The 20,272-nt window shown below is 43.1% G+C and overlaps 1 protein-coding gene across 4 annotated transcripts in view; it reads right to left on the bottom strand.

Annotated features, from left to right (window-relative positions):
* The window catches only part of SEMA5B (semaphorin 5B), a 422,878-nt gene that overhangs the window by 362,452 nt on the left and 40,154 nt on the right, over nucleotides 1–20,272 (bottom strand). Inside the window, exon 1 of one of the 4 annotated variants that reach the window (XM_083153605.1) lies at nucleotides 15,564–15,584. The exons of the other annotated variants lie outside the window; for them this stretch is intronic. The gene's annotated coding sequence lies outside the window, so the exon portion shown is untranslated. Of the gene's footprint in view, nucleotides 1–15,563; nucleotides 15,585–20,272 lie in introns of those variants that run through there. 4 annotated transcript variants of the gene reach the window in all.

The following is a 20,272-nucleotide window of genomic DNA, read 5'->3' as shown; positions in this document are numbered from 1 at the left end:
GTACCCAGCTTTAGAGTTGGACATAAATACACATTTCGATAAATACATGTGTACCATAATGCAGCAGTATTTAGAGTGAGTGTATCTTGGCTTAAACCATCTTGCACTTTCAGTGGTGCATCAGTATTCAGCATGTTGGGATGCAATAAAATGTGTTACTTATAGATATGTCCGATTTTAACTTTGCTTAAGTCTGTCTGTAACAGAGAAACGGGATGCGGTCATTTGGTCTACTGCATTATGGTCGACAGTCATTAGGTCGAATCCATTAGGTCGACATGCTAAAAGGTCGACATGACTCTAGGTCAACATGGGAAAAGGTCGACATGATTCTAGTTCGAAAGGTCATTAGTTCGACAGGTCATTAGTTCGACAAGGTCATTAGTTCGACATTGTCTATGTCGACATTCACAAGGTCGACATGGAGTTTTTCACTGTTTTTTGAGCCAACATGTGCCGACAGGCGGTATTTCATGCCCTACCATCCATTATGGCGTGGTGGGAGAATAAAATAGTGTGCCCGATGCATTGCGAGCGCAGCGAGCGATGCGAGGGGATGCAGTGCACTTTAAACTGTGTCCATGTCGACTGTGTTGACATTCAGGTAAAAAAACAGTGAAAAACCCCATGTCGACCTTGTGAATGTCGACATAGACAATGTCGAACTAATGACCTTGTCGAACTAATGACCTGTCGAACTAATGACCTTTCGACCTAGAATCATGTCGACCTTTTCCCATGTCGACCTAGAATCATGTCGACCTTTTAGCATGTCGACCTAATGGATTCGACCTAATGACTTTCTACCATAATGCAATAGACCAAATGATCCCAACCCAGAGAAACATATCACAGAAACCCCTGCAAAATAAGATATTTCTTAAGGCAAAAGGCACACAGTGATCCTGTTCAGATTCCTCAGTGGGGCAGAAATATAACATATCCTGCTGTGACTCCTGGGAATATTTCAGGTCAACGAGTGAAAACTCTTGTTTTCATTTTCAAGAACATGTTTTTCCTGGTGAAAGCTGACAAATGCCAGGACCATTGTTATGGTGTGTGCCTCATATAGGTCTCATAGCTCAGCAATGTGCACAATTTCTGACAATGAAGAACCAAAGAGGGAGAAAATACAGTGCCACCATGTAATGCACTCAGGCTTAATGATGCTACATCTCATCATAGAAAAGAGATTCATTATTATGCAGCAGAGTCGGGAAGACGTTCTTATGTTAAATGATGGAGGTGACTCCGGGGGAACTGCCAGTGATTTCGGAAACAGGGGTTAATGATAATCAGCAGTTCTAATGATGTCTGTGCAGCTGTCTGGAGAAAGGGTCACTTGCCGGCAGCAAACCTCACCTCCATCTTTAGATAATGTACAGTATTTCATACTGCAGGGCATAATAGGTTAACCCCTTCGAGGCCACAGAAATAATAGTAGGCACAGAAAGTACAAATTCGCTGTCAATTACAAGAACAGTAACAAATGGGTCTCTATATGGAAGTTTTATTATCATTTTGCATGGTACCATTTCTATGGATTGGTACAGTATACTAAAAGCATAGAAACATAGAATTTGATGGCAAACAAGAACCACTTGGACCATCTAGTCTGCCACCTGGGCATTCTCATGTCACAGCACCCCCCCCATATATATATGAATGGAGTCCCGACTGTCGGGATTCTATAGTTTGGGATGCTGGTGTCAGTATTCTGAACTTCGGCATCCAAAGCACTGGTCATCTGTATGTGTCACCTTCACAATGCTTCTACACAACCACAGGGGGGGGAGCCGATGTCATTCATGTCATGTGTATGCGAGGTGACTGTGTAAGTAGCGCATGCAGAGGATGGGTGTGTATGAGAACCCAGAACCCCCCCATAGAGTTAAGCAACTGAGCAAGCCCTGCTCCCTAGGGGGAAAATAGCCCTGATCCGCTGGTTTATTGGGAAGCAAAAACTGCATTGGCAGAGACAATATGATGAAATTCCATCATCCTCCATCACTGTCACCAATCACCTTTGCCTCTTTCCTTTCTGTGTTATCCGGGCTCAACAAACTTACAAGCAGGTGCTTTTTTTTTGGGGGGGGGGGTAGGAGATGTAAAGTAGCTGGCCTCTGCTGCTGCGCCCTGTAAGGGAGGGGAGAGAGGGCGCCCTCTACTGTTTTCGGCACCGGAAGCTTAAGCTCCACTGGAACCGCCCTCCATATGCCTCTGATTGTGGGTTATTTCTTCATCTTCCATGGTCCCAGATTATACCCACTAACTTTCCTGAGAGTCTTCCCAATATGAACCTAATCTTCCATCCTCCTCCATAAGCGCCCACTCTTAAGACTCCCCCTTATTTATTTATTACCACAGGTTTTTTTAATAGCATATTCCGTTGCACTTTACAACAGGAGACAGTGATAAAACAAACTGGGTATCTACAGACAGTCAAAGGTATGAGGGCCCTGCTTGCAAGCTTACAATCTTTAGGCAAGCTTACAGTGCATCCCTGTGGATGTAGTCTTGTTCTTTGTCCAAATTGCTGCGGATAAATTTGCCCAATGGAAAGCTCTGATACAGGGGGACTGCTGTGCTGCCCCAAACTGATGACAACCCTAGGCACATGTCTTACATCCAAGACTGTATGTAGCAGTAAACTGGAATGGCTTTAGTTGTGATCGATGGTGATATGGCAAGCGTTTTTTGACTAACTGGCCCATGAGCCAATCGGAACCTGAGGGTGTCAGGGGTTCTCCATGTCCTGGCCCTTCCAAATAAAATAAAAATTCAGTTATGCTTTTCCATCAATGGATGGAAATCAGCTGGTTCCCTCCCACTCCCACACTGCAAAAGTATTCGACATCAGCCATAAACCATCAATGATAATGGTTTATGCATGAGCAGCGAGACAGGTTGGCTTCCGGTACACAAGAAACGCTGCACTGCCTAGTCAACTTTGGAATAACCTCTCCAGCATGAATTCTTGGCTTCTTCTGTTTCACAATTACTGGGTACTCTCCTGCTCCCAGATTGACTTTACCTGTTTTCCATCATCTGCTTCCATCAGCAAGTCTCCGTGTCCAGTCAAAGTGTTCCCTGTTATGACACTTTTCCACAGTTTATGTAAGTAATAATGTTCATCTCATTGAAAGAAAAATGTAATATTTATAAGTAGGGATCATTTTCCTATTATTTTATTACAAATCTGGAAACATAAATGCATACGTTACACACATCGTAGCTTATGTATAATTATGTGAGCAATTGGATTTGAGGTAAACATAAGCCTCTCTGAATCAGTGACATGGTTTAGTAGAACAAGGCAGTTAAAATCATTGCATACTGTAAAACTAATGCCTGCCATAAAGAAATGTCCCATTCATAGTATCTGGTATATCTACATTACAATACAAAAAATAAATGTAGACACAAAGAATGGAACTAGCCTGCGCAGGCAAAGTCATTTTGGTCACAAGCCGACCTGACACCCTTATGATACACAGACAGTCCCTGACTCTGTAATATACTTTTTGATGCATCACCATGCTTGGATGGCAGGATTTGGCATGTGATGATTAACCCGTTGCCCTCATCTCTATCTGAACATGGGCTTTGGATCCTGCCAGAGTGTTTTGGCGTCTCCAGAATGAGCTGCTGCCAAGTGCAGATAAATCAGTGAATTCTGCTTTTATTAACTCATTCTGACTAAAGTGGGTGCCAACATTCGGTGCTTATGATTGGTGCCAATGCAAAGGGTTAAAAAGGTACTGGATTAACTCTCCCCCCGCTCCAGTTATTCATCTTTATTACTTTTCCTCAACATGACGACACCTCACATTTCATCCGCTGTTAAGGTATCTGTAAATCACCCTAATGGTTCGCACATCCCCTCTCGCACATCTCGCAGCTCGTGGATGGGACCAGCTTTTAGAAACACGGGATATTTGTGGTTTGACAGGAGCTGTTTAAATTATTTCAGCACTTTCCATTTTCTAAGTGACATCTCAGAGGTCTGTTCCTGCTGACGCCAAGAGATCGGTCTCATTAATGACGCAGTTTCATCCACAAGGTCCAACTTAATTGACTTCTGACTCAAGCTCTGAAGAGTGTAAATATTACATTTATATATTTACACATAGAGGAAGAAAAATCACTGATCAGCGTCCAAACTACCTAATAGCGTTTTTAATGAAGTTCTACTGAGAAGAAAAAAAAACGTTCTGTAATGAAATAGAAAGGGATGCAGGATCGGTTGGGCATATGCCTATTTGTTTAGTTTTTTGTTTCAAGGGTTGTGCATGGTAATCAATCCCGGGTCCTGACTGTCGATACTTCCCGACAGTTGGGACCCCGGCCCGTATTAAAAGGCATCTTGAAGCAACAGGACATTTCCATTGCCAAAAATATTAAAGTTATTCAATGTATCGGTTAGATATTAGAACAATGGGGGTTATTCAGATCTGATTGCTGTTGTGCACAATTCACAAATGGATCGATTACAAAATGACTGTTCACACGTACACATGCGCGAGGCCTAACAGCATCAAAATTAGCAATGAATCTAATCGCAATCCCTTCACAACTTGACTAACAGGAAGCCAGCGTTAAGGGTGGTAACCTGCCTTTTTCTGGGAGTGTCTGAAAAAAGCGGACATGCCAGGTGTTTTGAGAGAGGGTGAGTGATGTCAGCTCCGGCCTTGATCAGCCCAATTCTGATGCACAGTTGGGGAAGGGTCAGAGTTTTTCACACTTGAACATAATGGGAAAATCATTCGACAGTGACTGAGTTGCGTGTGGATTTGCAGCTGCCCAGCAATCAGCAACTTCCACAGGGCAAGTTCCTCTCTGTCTGGCGATGACTAACTGATCGCAGGCTGCTGCAATTTTGCACAGCAGTGATCAGATCTGAATAACCCCCAATATAACTTTATGGTTCAAAATTATGGACAATCCTTAAAAACTTCCTACAGTAAAATTGTACTTACAAAACATACTACAAGTAAAACTAATAGAAAATAAAACACAAATATGCCAAGACCAACCCACAATTGAATTCTAAATTAAACCACAGCATTTAACGTGGTTCTGACATGAATAGAGCCTAAAAGAATACCGTACCAGTGCCTAAATAACACACACACACCCGGACAGATGGAAAATAGGGCATTATACTCCAAATAAAACATGGCTAAAGCAAATATTGATGATTATTATTATTATTATTATTAACAGTTTCTTATATAGCGCATACATATTCCGCAGCGCTTTACAGAGAATATTTGAACATTCACATCAGTCCCTGCCCCAGTGGAGCTTGCAATCTATATTCCCTACCACATGTACACGCACACGCACACATTCTAGGGTTAATTTTTGTTGGAAGCCAATTAACCTACCTGTATATTTTTGGATTGTGGGAGGAAACCGGAGTACCCGGAGGAAACCCATGCAAGTACGGGGAGAATATACAAACTCCGCACAGTTAGAGCCATGGTGGGAATCGAACCCATGACCTCAGCGCTGTGAGGCTGTAATGCTAACCATTACACCATCCGTACTGCCCCACACCATCCGTACTGCCCCAAGCCAACCATGGGAAAGACTACACTACAAATGTAGTGTTTTGCAAATATTGGGGGTAAAAATAACGCAAATGGGCGACCATAATTTTCCATCTTATAGAAACGTTTAACACTTGGCATTTAAATTGCTGCCTATACTTTTCCTTATCTCTTGTTTATTTTGTGTGTTGCACATTTGCATTGCACTAACTAGCGTCCTTATTTTGAACAGTATTTCTGTGAAATTACTTCTCTACAATTTATTTACCATGGGTCGGGTAAGAGCAAGACAACTACAACAGATTCAAAGAAAAAAAAACACTGATTTCCATGGAGGTTCTTCTCTTTGATAAAACAGGATTTCCTTTTTGTTTCAGACCTGCTCCAGTTGTATGGAATGATCCATAATAGATAAGAGTATTGTTCCTGGCAGCTATGAAAGCTATCAGAACATATTTATAGGAATGCAACACTCCCAATCTGGATTAATTCTCTTGTTCTATATAACAAAGATCAGTGACGTTACATCATATTATACTCGGCATTGCTTCATATTCTCTATGGCTACATATATACTGTACAAGTGCCATCATATGTTAATCATTTACTGCAGACATATGAGAAACACATTAAAATAATCTAAATACTGAATATTTCACCTTATTATGGTCATTTTTTAAAACTTTCAAATGTACTTCATATGCAGGTCACACTTTTCACATCCATACTGATTATTTAACTTGTGTCTTGAATAATTACTTCTAGACCAAGGTTTCAAAGCTGGGCTCATACTGGAGCGATGTGTACCCAGACGATATCCCAGCCGATAGACCAACACATCATACCGTGCATACACATCAGGACTAGGGTGGCCTATTCCAGGATCGCCAGGATCCCAGGATTTGGCCCTAAAAATCACCAGGATTTGAATCTCGGGATTGGAGCTTCCAATCCCAGGATTCCAGGATTAGTCTGTGCATGCGCTTATAATGCCAGGCTGAGTGTGAGCATCCACTTAGGCGTTGTCTGGTCATGCTGCTGAGCCCGCCTGCCGCACCTTTTCCGCCCACCACACCGCCCACTTTTAAATCCCGTAATTGAAAAAATCCCCCTGGGTTTGGCTACCCTAATCAGAATGTTCTCCTGCTCCATCCTTCATAACACCGCAGCAGGGACAACTGGAATATATCACATACGAATGATGGAGGACACAGATTGGCCAAAAATTAAACTATCCGACTGAAATGCTATGATTTGCCTGGAAACTACAAAATCAGGCCAAGATTGCTCCAGTGTACGGTATACGCAGTTCAGACAGACATAGCAATGCATGTTGGGAATTGTACTCCAACACCACCTGAATGCACAGACTGAGATAGTGCATCTTACTGAAAATCCCATATATATGATCTCCTGAGGCATTTCTGAACTGCATTAAGCTTATGAATGCTCACTGCCTGCATACAATGTTCATGCCAATCAACTGCTGTTTGCCTTCTGATAGTATTGACCCTTATAGATGTATTGCTGCCTTAGAGGCTCTAGGGTTGCGTGCCCTTGTATAATGCTCTGAGTTATTTCACACATGGTTTTAAATAAAATATGCTAACAAAAATGTGATTGGTAACAAGGTGACTGATGTGTTTGTGATAGAGAATTAAGTTCTGAAAGAGTTGTACACAAGTTTGAAAGTGGCCACATTGAACAATTTAAATTGCAAAAGTCATGGACTGCATATACCTCCGCATGTACTTCTGTGCAACCTGACCCATCAGCAGCTTATGGTAGGTACATATTATGACAGCCGGCAATTGGGCCAAACGGTGAGGGCGATTTCCCCTCAGCAATACGCGGCTAATTCCATCCTGAATGAATGCAATAAGCGCAATAAAACCCCCATCGACTGAATATTGCCCACGACCTCCCGGCGCTTTAGATGGGAGATCAGGCACGATATATGTACTGTATTCATCCCAATGTGTCTTACGCAGAACAATGTCTATAGAATCACTTTCCATACCTCCTGATCTCAGCAATTTCACTTTGTGATTATATTGTACTCCTTAATGGTGAAATTTCTGCGCTCTACCCCTAAATAAATGAATAAGGCTTAGTGTTGGTTTAAAAACCCTTTATTTGTTTCACACAGTGTGTTTAGAGAACTCTATCAAGAGGTGCAGTAAAACTAAACTTATGGAAAGGTTCTGAGGGGTGTATGCCTCCAAGTCTTGGTCACAGCACAATGACTGTGACTGGTGATGAGCTGCTGCCAGGGGTCAATGGGGCCGCTTCCAGTGGCCTGTTAATGTCCTCTTACTAGAGCTCTCTATCTCCGCCAAGTGTGGTGGTAATTATTCTAGGCAGTAGTTAGTCTGCGTCTAATAAATGAGGGGACAATCTGCGGGTCAGTGGGGAGGTCAAGACCAGGCGGTAGCAGTATAGTCGTTGTCTCTTTGATCCAGCTCCTATATGCAGGTTTGCTGGGATGGGAATCAAAGGTCTGGTTGGTTGGGCAAGGGTGGCGGGGGTGGGTGGTGATATGTAGGTGGGTGGTGAGCGTCAGTGCTGGGTGGCACCGGAGGAGGGTGTCCCTTACCTCTGGTGTGGCACCCGCACTTCCTTGGTATCGGTCGCCGGTGTCTTGCTTCTTTGCTGGGGAGCTGTATACGGCTCCAGCAGCTCTTGGTCCACAGAGCTGCAATGTCGGACGACGTTGCAGCTCCGTGGACCAAAGCTGCTGGAGCCATATGCACCACCAAAGGTAAGCGACGCCGTCCTCCGGTGCCACCCAGCACATATACAGCTCCCCAGCAAAGAAGCAAGACACCAGCGACGAGGGACCGATACCAAGGAAGTGCGGGTGCACCACCAGAGGTAAGGGACGCCATCCTCGCGGGCTCGCTGCACTCGCCATGCTTCGGGTTGGCGTTGATAGTGGGGGTGGCGTTAACAATGGGGTGCATTTAACACACCATCAGGGTGCCTGTACAATTACAAATCGCATTGCATGCCATTGTAATGGCGTGCGATGCGACGCAATATTAAAATTGTACAGTTTGCCTCTTAGAACCCGAAAATCGGGTCCCATCGCATACCATTGCATACCTTAATTAGTGGTATGCGATGACATAAGATGGGCGCCGTGCTAGGAAACAAGTACCCAATATTTTATACAATATCGCATCTCAGTTTTGCGATGAGATGAGATCTAGTACAAAAAGTATATGCAGCACATACTTTTTGTATTAGATCTCATCTCACCGAGATGCGATGAGATGCAATATTGTATAAAATAATTGTAACGTGTATGGGCAACTTGAGAGGTTTTATTTTATGCCAATATTATATGTGACTCCATCCTTGCATGCTTGCCATTGGTACAAGGAGGCAATAAAAACATCCACTCTTTAAAAATCTAACATTATTAACTGCAAAAAGGCCTCTGAGTACATCTTAATAAATCTCATGCTACACCTAATTTTTACATAAACAAATGCAAAAAAAAAAAAGTAAATCATTTTTATGACTATAGTTTTCAAAACAGGAAAGTTGGAGTTTCTTTTTGTATACAAGTATTTTCTGCAGTCCAGCCAATTCCTCTGAGTCCTCACCAACTAATTTTAATTAAACAGTTTAAGCAATTCCTATTTTGGTCAATGTTTCCTTCAATCCAAATTGTAGTGTGGATTTCCATGACATTTAAATCCTGTTTTATGATTCTAACAAGAGTTGCAATGAAAATAAATAATGGGGAAAAAATGCTGTATATTTTGTTTCGATTTTCTGTGTCTTGCTGAAACATATATATATGTTTGAAAGACTGCCGTAATAGGTGATAAATAAGATGGCTGCAGATAAATGGATATTCTGTTTTCCAAACTCCAGCAGCACTCAGAGCTGGAAATTAAGTGTCTTTTCAATAAATTGTACACAAGTCTCCATGCTTCTCTTTATATAACCACATCTGTACACAGAACGCACCCTTCACATAACCTCTGCCGGCTGATTAATGGACCCTGGCAAACACTCTGCAATTTGATGCCAGAACTACAGAATCCCAAAGTTTTTCACTAGTCCCGGGGGCCAAAACACGCACATAAAAATGCCTCCTCGTAGCTGCGAGAAGAGAAATATGCAAGCTTGCAAGCTACACAATATATTTTACTTTTACACGTTCCTGAATCTCACTTGCCAGGATTAACCGTTATGTTAGGTGAATAGAATGAAATCACCTAATGAGCCTTTAAGGAATTGGGAGTTTGAATAAAAGAGGTTAATTCCCTCAATGGTGAAAAAAGAAAGAAAGAAAGAAAGAAAGAAAGAAAGAAAGAAAGAAAGAAAGAAAGAAAGAAAGAAAGAAAGAAAGAAAGAAAGAAAGAAAGAGTAAACCAAAATATTAGGAATAATCTGTAAATATACACAAATAAAATACCACACTAATTTCCTATCTACAAAAAGTACAGTGAACATGTTACATCACAAGTTGCATCATCTGTGGGAGGAGGTGGCCATATTGAGGACATTCCTTTCCAAGCGCAGTTTAGAAAGAGCAGAAGCCTGGATTTGTACTGACCAGATATAATTTTGTGGGACACAGTTACTGAAAATAAAAAAGACAGACAAGAGAGAAGACATTTACAATTGTTTACTGTAAAAAAGGCCTTGAGCTCCCCCAACCTATACAGTACAGATAATAGTTCTTGTCTTATACTTAAGCTGGGTACACATACATACAATCGTCAGGCCGATCTTCCGTTCTGGGTCGGACGGCCGTTCAATTGTATAGGTGTGTACGCTGTCCCGTACGAGCGATAAACGGCCAAAAACGGTCATTCCATAGCTGCATGATGTCTCCTACAGCACAAGAAGTGTTCACCTCTCCCCATGTATAATTAAAGAAATAATAATAATATACATGCACCCATCTTTGTAGCAGGTCGCCGTATCTGTCCCTAGTCACCCTGCCGGCTGCTATAAAGACCGGGGAAAGCGTCCACAGTCAGACGGCACAGTCACCCTGGACAGATACGGCAAACTGCTATAAAGATGGGGTACGCGACTACAGTCAGTTTGCCGTATCTGTCCATAGTCACCCTGCCGGCTGACCCGTACCCCGTCTTTATAGTGGTTTTCAAATACAGCGGCAAAAGCCAGTTTTGTGATCAGAGAGCAGTACATGGCTCCTTGTAGGCACGTTGTTTGTGCCACTGAACACGTGCATGGGCAGGACATTCGAGCGCTATTAACCAATCAAACAGTTTTCTCTGCATGCGTGCGACAGGTTTTCTATGCTTGCGACACAAAAGAATCTTCATTCTGGTGGAATACGTGGACATAAACAGCAGAATGGGCATATTCTGGCATATATTCGGGTATATGGAAGAAGGTGTCTCAACGCAGAAGCCAGTTTCTGGTCCAGCAGCTGCGATTCTTGCTCCTCTTTTTTTTTTTTATAGACTGCAATGTTGTGGCCATAGCAGCAAGAATACAAGCACGAACCTTTCTTTTCCTCAAACTCATGATGAAAGTATTAGAAAACAAACGAAACGAATGAACGAATGTATGTGTTCTATGCACAGCCAGCACTGATGTAAAAAAGGAAATCACCCTTTTGTTTAGGTTCTGTCCTCACATCGCTTTGTTTTAGTATGCCCTTAACCCAGCCCATTATGATAATTTTTGTTTATATCTATCGTGTCAAAAGCCCAAATTGAGAGAGTGTGTACGGTGGTACAATTGTTTTCTTGCGACTGTTTGAACGGGAGTACATTGGACGTCGCAAGTAAAATTGTACAGGTGTGTACACGCGTATCGGCTGTTGTTTGTGGACAGACCAACGCGTCTACGGTCGGTCAAACGAACGGTCGCAAGAAAACAGGGATTGTATAGATGTGTACCCAGCTTTATAATCAGGGCATAAAGTGGTCATGCAGAGGTTGGGGCACTCATTTTTTTTATGCCACCTAATTACACCCCCCCCCCCCCCCCCCCCCCCCCCATTAGGCAGAGACAGGGTCAGTGTTAGGGTTTTTGGCATCCCCCTGCAAACTAGAATGCTTTCCTGTAAGAATTACTGTGTAGGGCCAAAGTGGAGGTTAAAATGTTCCACCTCACCATTAGAGGTGGTGGAACTCAGTTCCACCCCATTCCGCCTCACTTTAACTCCTGCTTATAATGCAACACTTTATAGTTTCTACATGCATTTGTTTGGTAAGGTTCTAACAACGGAAATAAAGTACTAATTTCCCCTATTCTCATCATACATTTAGGACAATGGTTAATCTAAGCATTCTATGCACAAGACTAAAATGCTAAAATGTTTAAATAAAGAATGGAGTTCTAAACTATCATATCAAAGTCCAGGCTTCTGTTACCACCCAGGACTTTCAAGGGCATCTGCCAAGAAAGGAAATTGGACATGTACTGAGAAATGCAGTTGTTGACCAAATGTAATTACTAAACTAAAGGACAAAATAAATGTTGACACTGAAAGAGCATTTCGCCCTTTCTTACTGGTATAATTAAGCATTAGCACATTGTTAACTACATATACTACCATTTTTGATATTTCATGATTATTTTAAAGGAGATAATTAAATTCTGCTTATTATTAACAGCACTAGGGAAGAGGTCTTGGGGCTATTCAATTGACTGCACTGCTAAGTCCATCCAGAGGACTTCTCCTCACGCCTCATCTGAGGTATGAGTAGAAATCCGACTAAGCTAGTGAAGCTGTGCTGTTTTCTGCCTTAGTTGTGGTGCAAACAGCATTGTGGCAGGTCAGAGAATCCCAGTTACAGCAATTAAATACCTGATTTAAGACGCAGAAACTGGCATCTCCCAACTAAGTGCCAGGTGCAATGTTCACGATTCAATAGCTCTGGTACCGGCACTATTATCAAGTAGACCCCGAAGCGGTTGGTTTAAAATAAATATATGAATTCAATGCAATATGTTTTTTTTATTTAAAGTCACTCCACTTTTCCAAGTAGAAAATTTTCTCTTGGTCAGCTACTCAGAATGATCTCACAACTTCTGAGTCTAAAAGGGGATTCAGTTGCTTTACAGTAATTATATTAAGGTGTGATATTATGATGATGTAACTGTCCGGGGCATAATTTACCTTAGGCTCGTAATCATATTCTAGGCATATCTATAAGTGGCCCAGGAAACATGAAAGTAGGGAAGTAATAGCTCACTACATTGAACAGAGATTTGTAAAAAAAAAAAATCTACTTTTTAAAGTTTTTAAAGTTCATGTATGAAGGAAAAGGATCAATGGGGGTATCCAATCCCCTGCCACTATTTCCGACGGGGGAAATAGCGGCGGGTGTCTTTCCCGACAGCATTGAAGAGGCATCTTGGCAAAACGAGCACGACTTTAAAAGCAGTTGGGCTCGTTTTTGTTACGATCGGTGTAAATGTGCAGTTTATATATTCTGTTTGTAGCTTGTGTGTTTTCTCTGGATCTGTGCTCCGGGTTTTGTGGATCCAGCTCCCTGGGTTTCTTGCATACCTTCTTGGGTGGGGCTGCATGCAAGGTTATTTAGTTAGGTTCTCAGCATGCAGACCCTGACGGTTATAGTTCTGTTTAGTTCTTAGTGCAGTTCTATTTGTCAATGTTCCTGCTCCAGAGTGTTTCCAGTCCCAGCACCTTGTATCCAGCGTCCTGTTTGCCAGCTTTGTTCGTGCCTCAGTCAGCGTGTTCCTGGTCCCTGGTTGCCTCAGTCCTCAGTACCTGCTTTGTCCAGCCTGCAGTGTCCTTGCCAGAGCCTGCTGTCAGTCTTCATTTCAGATAAGTCAGGGGTTCCCTGCATCCTTATTTTTGCATTATCTTTTTGCTACCATCTCTGCATTGTTGCAGTTACCTGCACAGGAGGGTCAGGCCTTGCCTGCCCAGGGGGTTCCGATCTCCTAGTGCAGGTATAGAGGGTTATTATCATTCTCTTTCCATCTGTGCATTGTTGCACCCATTTTATACTTAGAGGAATTCACCTAGTTACCACGTTAGTGCATTGTTGCACCCGTGGGGTTATTTTTCCCACACATTGGTAGGCTGGGTGTGTACGCCATCTTACCCCACCTTGCCGTGTGTTACACTTCCTGCGGGCCACCTTGTCCTACTCAAGACCAGGCGGCACCGGTCTGGGGCTGGACCTAATTCAGCCCCACAAACGTGGCTGTTATTGGTGAAGTCTTAGCCCGCAGGAGGCCAGCAGAACCGTGGAATCGTGGCAACGGGGTCCACACACCAAGTCCTACCTAGCAGTTTTGCCGAGAACGGTCATGGATTGTCGAGCTCACAGCCAGATCTCGACGATCCACAGCATTTTCTCACAGCCGCCACCCCTTTTTAGCCCTCGGCTGGCGGAACATTAAATAACATCTGCCGATTTGCTGTCGAGCGGGCCAAGAACGGGACAGGGTCACGATAGCTGGGACGCCCCTACTGGCGTGACCCGGGATTTAATATCCCCCTAGTCTGGGTTTTATTTTATTCAATATTAAAAGTTCACAGAAACAGAATCAGATGTATAATATATTTAATCTAAATTTAAAAGTGTTTGTGATGTTACAATCTGTATTCTTAAACAGGAAGTTGTCAAGTTGCGCACAGTAAATGCATTCTAGAAATACAGAATTTATGTAAATGATTATTCACTGCATCTGCTATAAAGCAGTAATGTCTAACACAAAAATGATAAAAGGTAAAAAGTGCAGCGTATACCCATGTTAAATGCACATAAAATACAAATATGATTTACCATATATACTCGAGTATAAGCCTACTTTTTCAGACCATTTTTTATGCTGAAAAGGCCCCCCTCGGCTTATACTCGAGTGAGGGTCCCACTTGAGTCAATACGTTTTCCCAGCTTTTTGTTGTAAAATTAGGTGCCTCGGCTTATATTCGGATCAACTTATACTCGAGTATATACGGTATGTTGTACAATGATTCATCCGTTTATATTGATTCATGTATTAGAAATGCATTTTAAACCAATGCAATGCAAGTGTGTATGTACCCAAAGGGGTAACTGAATGTTATACCCCTTTCACACTTGCAAAAATATCCCAGGTTTTTGCACATGAATGCGCATCAACACGGAATTTAGCTCAGTGTGAAAGGGTCTTGAAAGAATATCCTGGTACGAACATCCCGGGATTTCTACCCAGGTCCTGACCTGGGTAGATTTCAGAATTGACCCGGGATGTGGTCAGTGTGAATGGTCCCGTACCCGGGATTGGGTACACAGGACTTTAAAAGAGCTGCTGATTGGAGCTTTATTGGGCTCACAAAAGGCGATGTCATCTTTCAGAGCCCTGGAGTTCATTTCTTATGACATGCATATGTATTTGCAGGGATTTCCCGGAATCAGTGTGAATGGGGCTGTCCCGGGTCGATCCCAGGTCTGAGTGCAGTGTGAAAGGCTACATTCCCGGGTAGAGTCCCGGGATGCATCCGGGAAAACACATTACCGGGTATGAACCGGCTCTGCGAGTGTGAAAGGGGTATAAAAGGTCAGAACAAACCTTATTGTGAATATTGTTGCTATGAAAATCATGTCGAGCAGACAAAGACTTCCCCTCCCTACTTTTAATTTTATTGACCCACTTTCTAATCTAACAATATATATATAAATGTTATCTATATTTAAGGAACATCACAGTTAAATAAAATATAAGCATTCTAGTCTATTAATCTGATTCATCTGTACATTATTAATGGCAATCCAAATAAAAAGCTATAAAAAAAGTCAATAAAAGGTTGATTTATTCATGAAAGGTTGATGTACCAGCAGGACACCCCAATGAGAAGAAGCCATTCTTTTTGCAACAAGGATAAGCTGACTGCATATAAATTGTATAGAAAGCAGCCTGCTCCCAAGAGAATTGTGTAGAAACCGGTGCTCTTTATTCCTAATGAGAGCTTACAAAGACAATTTCCACAAATTATGGAACAGTCCTGAGAAATCTGAGTAACAGCAAAACTAAAAGTCTACTTACAAGTACTGAATGTGCTTCTATACTTCGGAAGTGACTCTTTTTTACTCCCAGAAGTAGAATAACTGGGGCCTTTGGGAAAGAGATGTTTCCTATATTGGGAATAAAAGTGTTAACACTAATGTGTCTCTTATTATGTGTCCTAAAACTTTACAACAAAAACGGTCAGAATCAACATTCACAAATCATTAAGCAGAGTCTCCGACTGTCAGGAGATTTAACAAGAGGGATTTTCACTCTTTACAAAAATCAATGGACCGTTGTAAAACAATCTCTTCAGCCCAAGACTGTCCCAGTTTTTCATGGACAATCACACTCATCCAGATTCATTTACCCTGAGGGAGTCAGCACAAAGCTTCAGTAAGGCAAATGCATTACAATAACAAACAATTTACAGGTTTGTTATATACAGGTAAATGTATAGGTCAATACACAGGTAAATTGTAGAGACCAGTGCCTTAAAAAAGAAGCAGTGAGCCCTGTCCAATCCCGAATCCTGTGACATCACATTGTCTCAGAATAACTGGCACTGCTTACACACTCCTATTTATGACCCTGGTATAGAAAATCAGTGGATGGATGGTACGTCACAGCACCTCCTCAGGAGGACTATAGGATACAAAAATATGATTAATTCAGCAATGTACAATTAATGATGTGTTTAGGTCGACATGGGTTTAGGTCGACAGGTCATTCTGTTGACACACGCATAAGGTCGACAAGGGCTAGGTCGACAGTCAAACAGTAAATATGAGGTTTTTCACAGTTTTTTGAGCCGACATGAGCCGACAGGCTGGTATTTCATGCCCTACTATCCACTAGGGCAGTGATTTTCAACCTTTTTTGCCTTGCGGCACACTAAATAAGATTTAAAAATTGCTAGGGCATAAAACATTCGCCCCCACAGGAAAAAAAATCAAGCCTATTGGCCTCCATATAAAAACAATCACACTGGTCCCCACAGGAAACAAACATAAAATACATTTCCCCTTTACATGAAAAGAAGAGACCAGTAAATAACAGTTGACCTGGTGTTGGCTGTAAACTGGTTTGGGCAGCTCTAGATCTGGGGGCACACTTGAGAACAGCTCAAGGCACACTAGTGTGCCACGGCACAATGGTTGAAAAACACTGCACTAGGGCATGGTGGGAGAATAAAATAGTGTGCCGAGCGTAGTGAGGCACCGTGCCCGAAGCATCGCGAGTGAAGCGAGCGATGCGAGGGGATGCGGTGCACTCCAAACTGTGTCAATGTCGACTGTGTCAACATTTGGGTCAAAAAGCAGTGGAAAACCCCATGTCGAACTTTTGACTGTCGACATAATGCTTGTGTCGACCTAATGTCCCATCGACCCATGTCGACCTAGACACATGTCGACCTTGATTCATGTCGACCTAGACCCATTTCGACCTAGACCCATGTCAACCATGCTGCCTGTCGACCTAGTGGTGTCGACCCAATGCTTGTCAACCTAGTTGTTGTAGACCTAGCAACCCACACCCCCTACTACACACTATGGACAAGTCCATAGTGTGTAACCTTCTTCGTAAAAATTAGAATTTTAAGCAAAAACAATTTTTTTTTTGTTATTAAAATCATTTTTTAATGCTTCTTCGTCTATGACATTTTCATGTGAGGGCTCCAAAAAAGATTATCCACATTCTAATCGAATTGTGTCAAAAAAGTATAATTCTTCACCTTACACTAGGCATACATTGCTATAGTTCTGCATAGCTCACACTTGATAAATAAAACTGTTTCCCAAACTGCCATTACAGTTCAGGTTTTAAGGCTATCCTTGAGCATAGGACACAAACAATACCTCCGTCATTTTTATTTGAGCATCTAGACGGAATCAGTATTAAATCCCGGCGGTCGGGATCCCGGCGTTCAAAATCCCGACGGCGGAATCCCGACCGCCGAAATCCCGACAAGGGGGGGACGTGGATCGCCCCCCCCTTGAAGGCACGCTGCGCTCGCCACGCAGCGGGCCCGGTGCCTCGCTGCGCTCGGCACACTAGTTTATTCTCCCTCCGGAGGTGTCATGGACACCCCCGGAGGGAGAAAGTGTCGGGATTTTGGCGATCGGGATTCCGGCATCGGGATTTTGAACGCCGGGATCCTGACCGCCGGAATTTACACTGCATCCCATCTAGACTCAAGCAAGGATAGCCTTAAAACCTGCACTGCAATGGCCTAAAAGGGTTTGGTACATCAATAAAGTTTATATATCAACAATAATTTTAAGGGCTGTTTTCAACACAATGCCAATAGCAGCTTCTGTCAACTATTTATTCATTTTTTATCTAAATCACTGTCTACTATGTATGCAGATAACACGGTCACACAAGATATGTCATTCCTCTTTCAGCCACTGGTCACATATGGTATATGTGACTGTACCAGTGATCTGCTGACCAGATTGACAATAACCAAACTGCAGTCAAAATCAGCAGAAATGAATTCACTATCCTCATTTAGCTATAAAGAGAAATGACTGTAATGCCTGTCCTGAGAGTGTGCAGTAAAGCTGCATATGTTCTAGCTCATTGCCAGCAAACATTTAATGAAAGAGACACTCAGAGCTGCGTGGCATTTCTATTTATGTTTTAGCACAGCTTCAAGTCTCTTCCAAGGGGAAAAGAGTTATAAAGGAACCCTACTACAATAGTGTATAACATTTCTGGAAACCTATAAACAGGGACTATAACGTGACAACAGTGATTGCTGGTAGTATTACAGAACACAGTTATTCCGGATTGTCCTAGAAAAAAGTGTTGCAGGTTTGAAAAAAAACATGGGACTGTCCTTGTAAAACTGTAGTATGTAGGAACTATCTACATAAGTATAATTGAATGATGTGTGTGTGTGTGTGTGTGTGTGTGTGTGTATGTTCCACGATAACTCTCAAATGCTTTAACTCAGGGCTTGACAAATTTCTAAAAAATCTAGGAGCCAGGATGAAAATGTAGGAGCCAGAAAAAAAAATAGTGACAGTGTGCGCCAAAAAGTAACACCATAATACCTATTACATATGTCACATACCCATTACACATACCACAATGCCCATTACACATTATGCCACACTCCGAAAAACCTTTTGCATACTATACCACACACAATAATGGCCATTACATATACAACACACACCGCAATGCCCATTACACGGTGAACCAAACACCGTAATGTCCATTACATATAATACCACACAACGTAATGCCAATGGCATATTATGCCACAGTGCTGCTTACTTACATGCTCATTGCTATGGGTTTCTGGCTTAATGCCAGGCAGGGGCAGACAGAGAAAAAAAATAAGGGGGTTTGCCTCTGGTGTCTGGTGCCTCTGGTGTCTGGTGCCTCAGGTGTCTGGTGCCTCATGTCTCTGGTGCCTCATGTCTCTGGTGCCTCATGTCTCTGGTGCCTCTGCGTGAGCAGCGGGTCCCCGTGGCTGGTTATACTATCAGCACTTACAGTAGCCTCGGGCAGGGGCGTAACTAGTACATTGTGGGCCCCATAGCAACATTTTGAATGGGGCCCCCCTCACTACTGCCACTACAATCTCTCTTGGGGGTCAGAAGAAGGAGTGAGAGACAAAGGGGTCAAGTTAATTCAGCACACTATGAATAGTGCCGGGATGGCACTCCCATGGCTATTCAAATCAGCACGCTGTTATATCGGAGAATGCAGGTTCTCACAGGTGTTTAGATGCAAGTACTGCCATTCTTTGACTAATGCGCCCTGACGCATTGCTGCGTACACCGTACTAGGGCACAAAACAGCATTGCTGAGTTAGCTCTGGGGTGCAAGCAGAAATGCACTAGTTAGGACTTATCATTCCAGTGACTTGAGGGAGCTCTCTCATGGCGATATTCACTGTACGCTGAATTGAATTGACCCCAAAGAGGATGTCGGATAAAGAGAGAGAGGAATGGTCGGAAAAAGAGAAGTGGCTTCATGTGAAAAGTGGGAATGAGAGAAAGAGGATGACAGAGAGATAAAGGTGGTGTAATTAGATAGAGAAGTGGTATTAACAGGAGTGAGAGCGAAATATGGAGGGAGAGAGAGAAGAGGAAGAGTGAGTGTCAGACAGAGAAAGAGGGAGAGACAGGTTCCCAGGGAGAGACAAGGAGTGAGAGAGGTTGTCAGGGAGAGACAGGAAGATACAGGGAGTGAGAGAGGGGGCCAGGGAGAGACAGAAAGAGACATGCACTGAGAGAGGTTCCCAGGAAGAAACAGGGCATGTCATGTAAGAGGGTTCCAGAGAGAGACAGGGAGTGAGAGAGGGAACGAGAGGTTGCCAGGGTGGAAAGAAGTAGACACAGGTACAGAGATAGGGTGTCGGGGAGAGAATGGGGGAGGGACAGGGAGTGAGAGATGGTTTCAGGGACAGAAAATAGAAGACTGGCAGGGTGTCAGGAGGGGGGTAAATGACATGAGGTGGAGGGGTAGAGGATATTTAGAGGATGAGAGTGGCAGGGGTGAGAGAGGGATGGGGGCAGAGCACAAGAAGGTTGATAGAGGATGTACCTCCATCAGCACAATTCTCCGGAGCAGGCAGCAGAGGCCTCACTCTCCCGGCATCACAACACCAACTGCGGCGCCGGATCTTCAGCTCTTGATCCCCAGCACCGGCAGCGCAGACCTCCCTCTCCCGGCATCACAGGGCTGTGGGCTGACATATCCTGCGCCGGGTCTTCAGCTGTCAATCA

Source organism: Crinia signifera, chromosome 7, assembly GCF_055691185.1.
Source record: "Crinia signifera chromosome 7, ASM5569118v1, whole genome shotgun sequence".
NCBI classification, from domain to species: domain Eukaryota; kingdom Metazoa; phylum Chordata; class Amphibia; order Anura; family Myobatrachidae; genus Crinia; species Crinia signifera.
The sequence above is the reverse complement of the archived record's forward strand: the minus strand, read 5'-3'. Positions and strand labels throughout refer to the sequence as shown.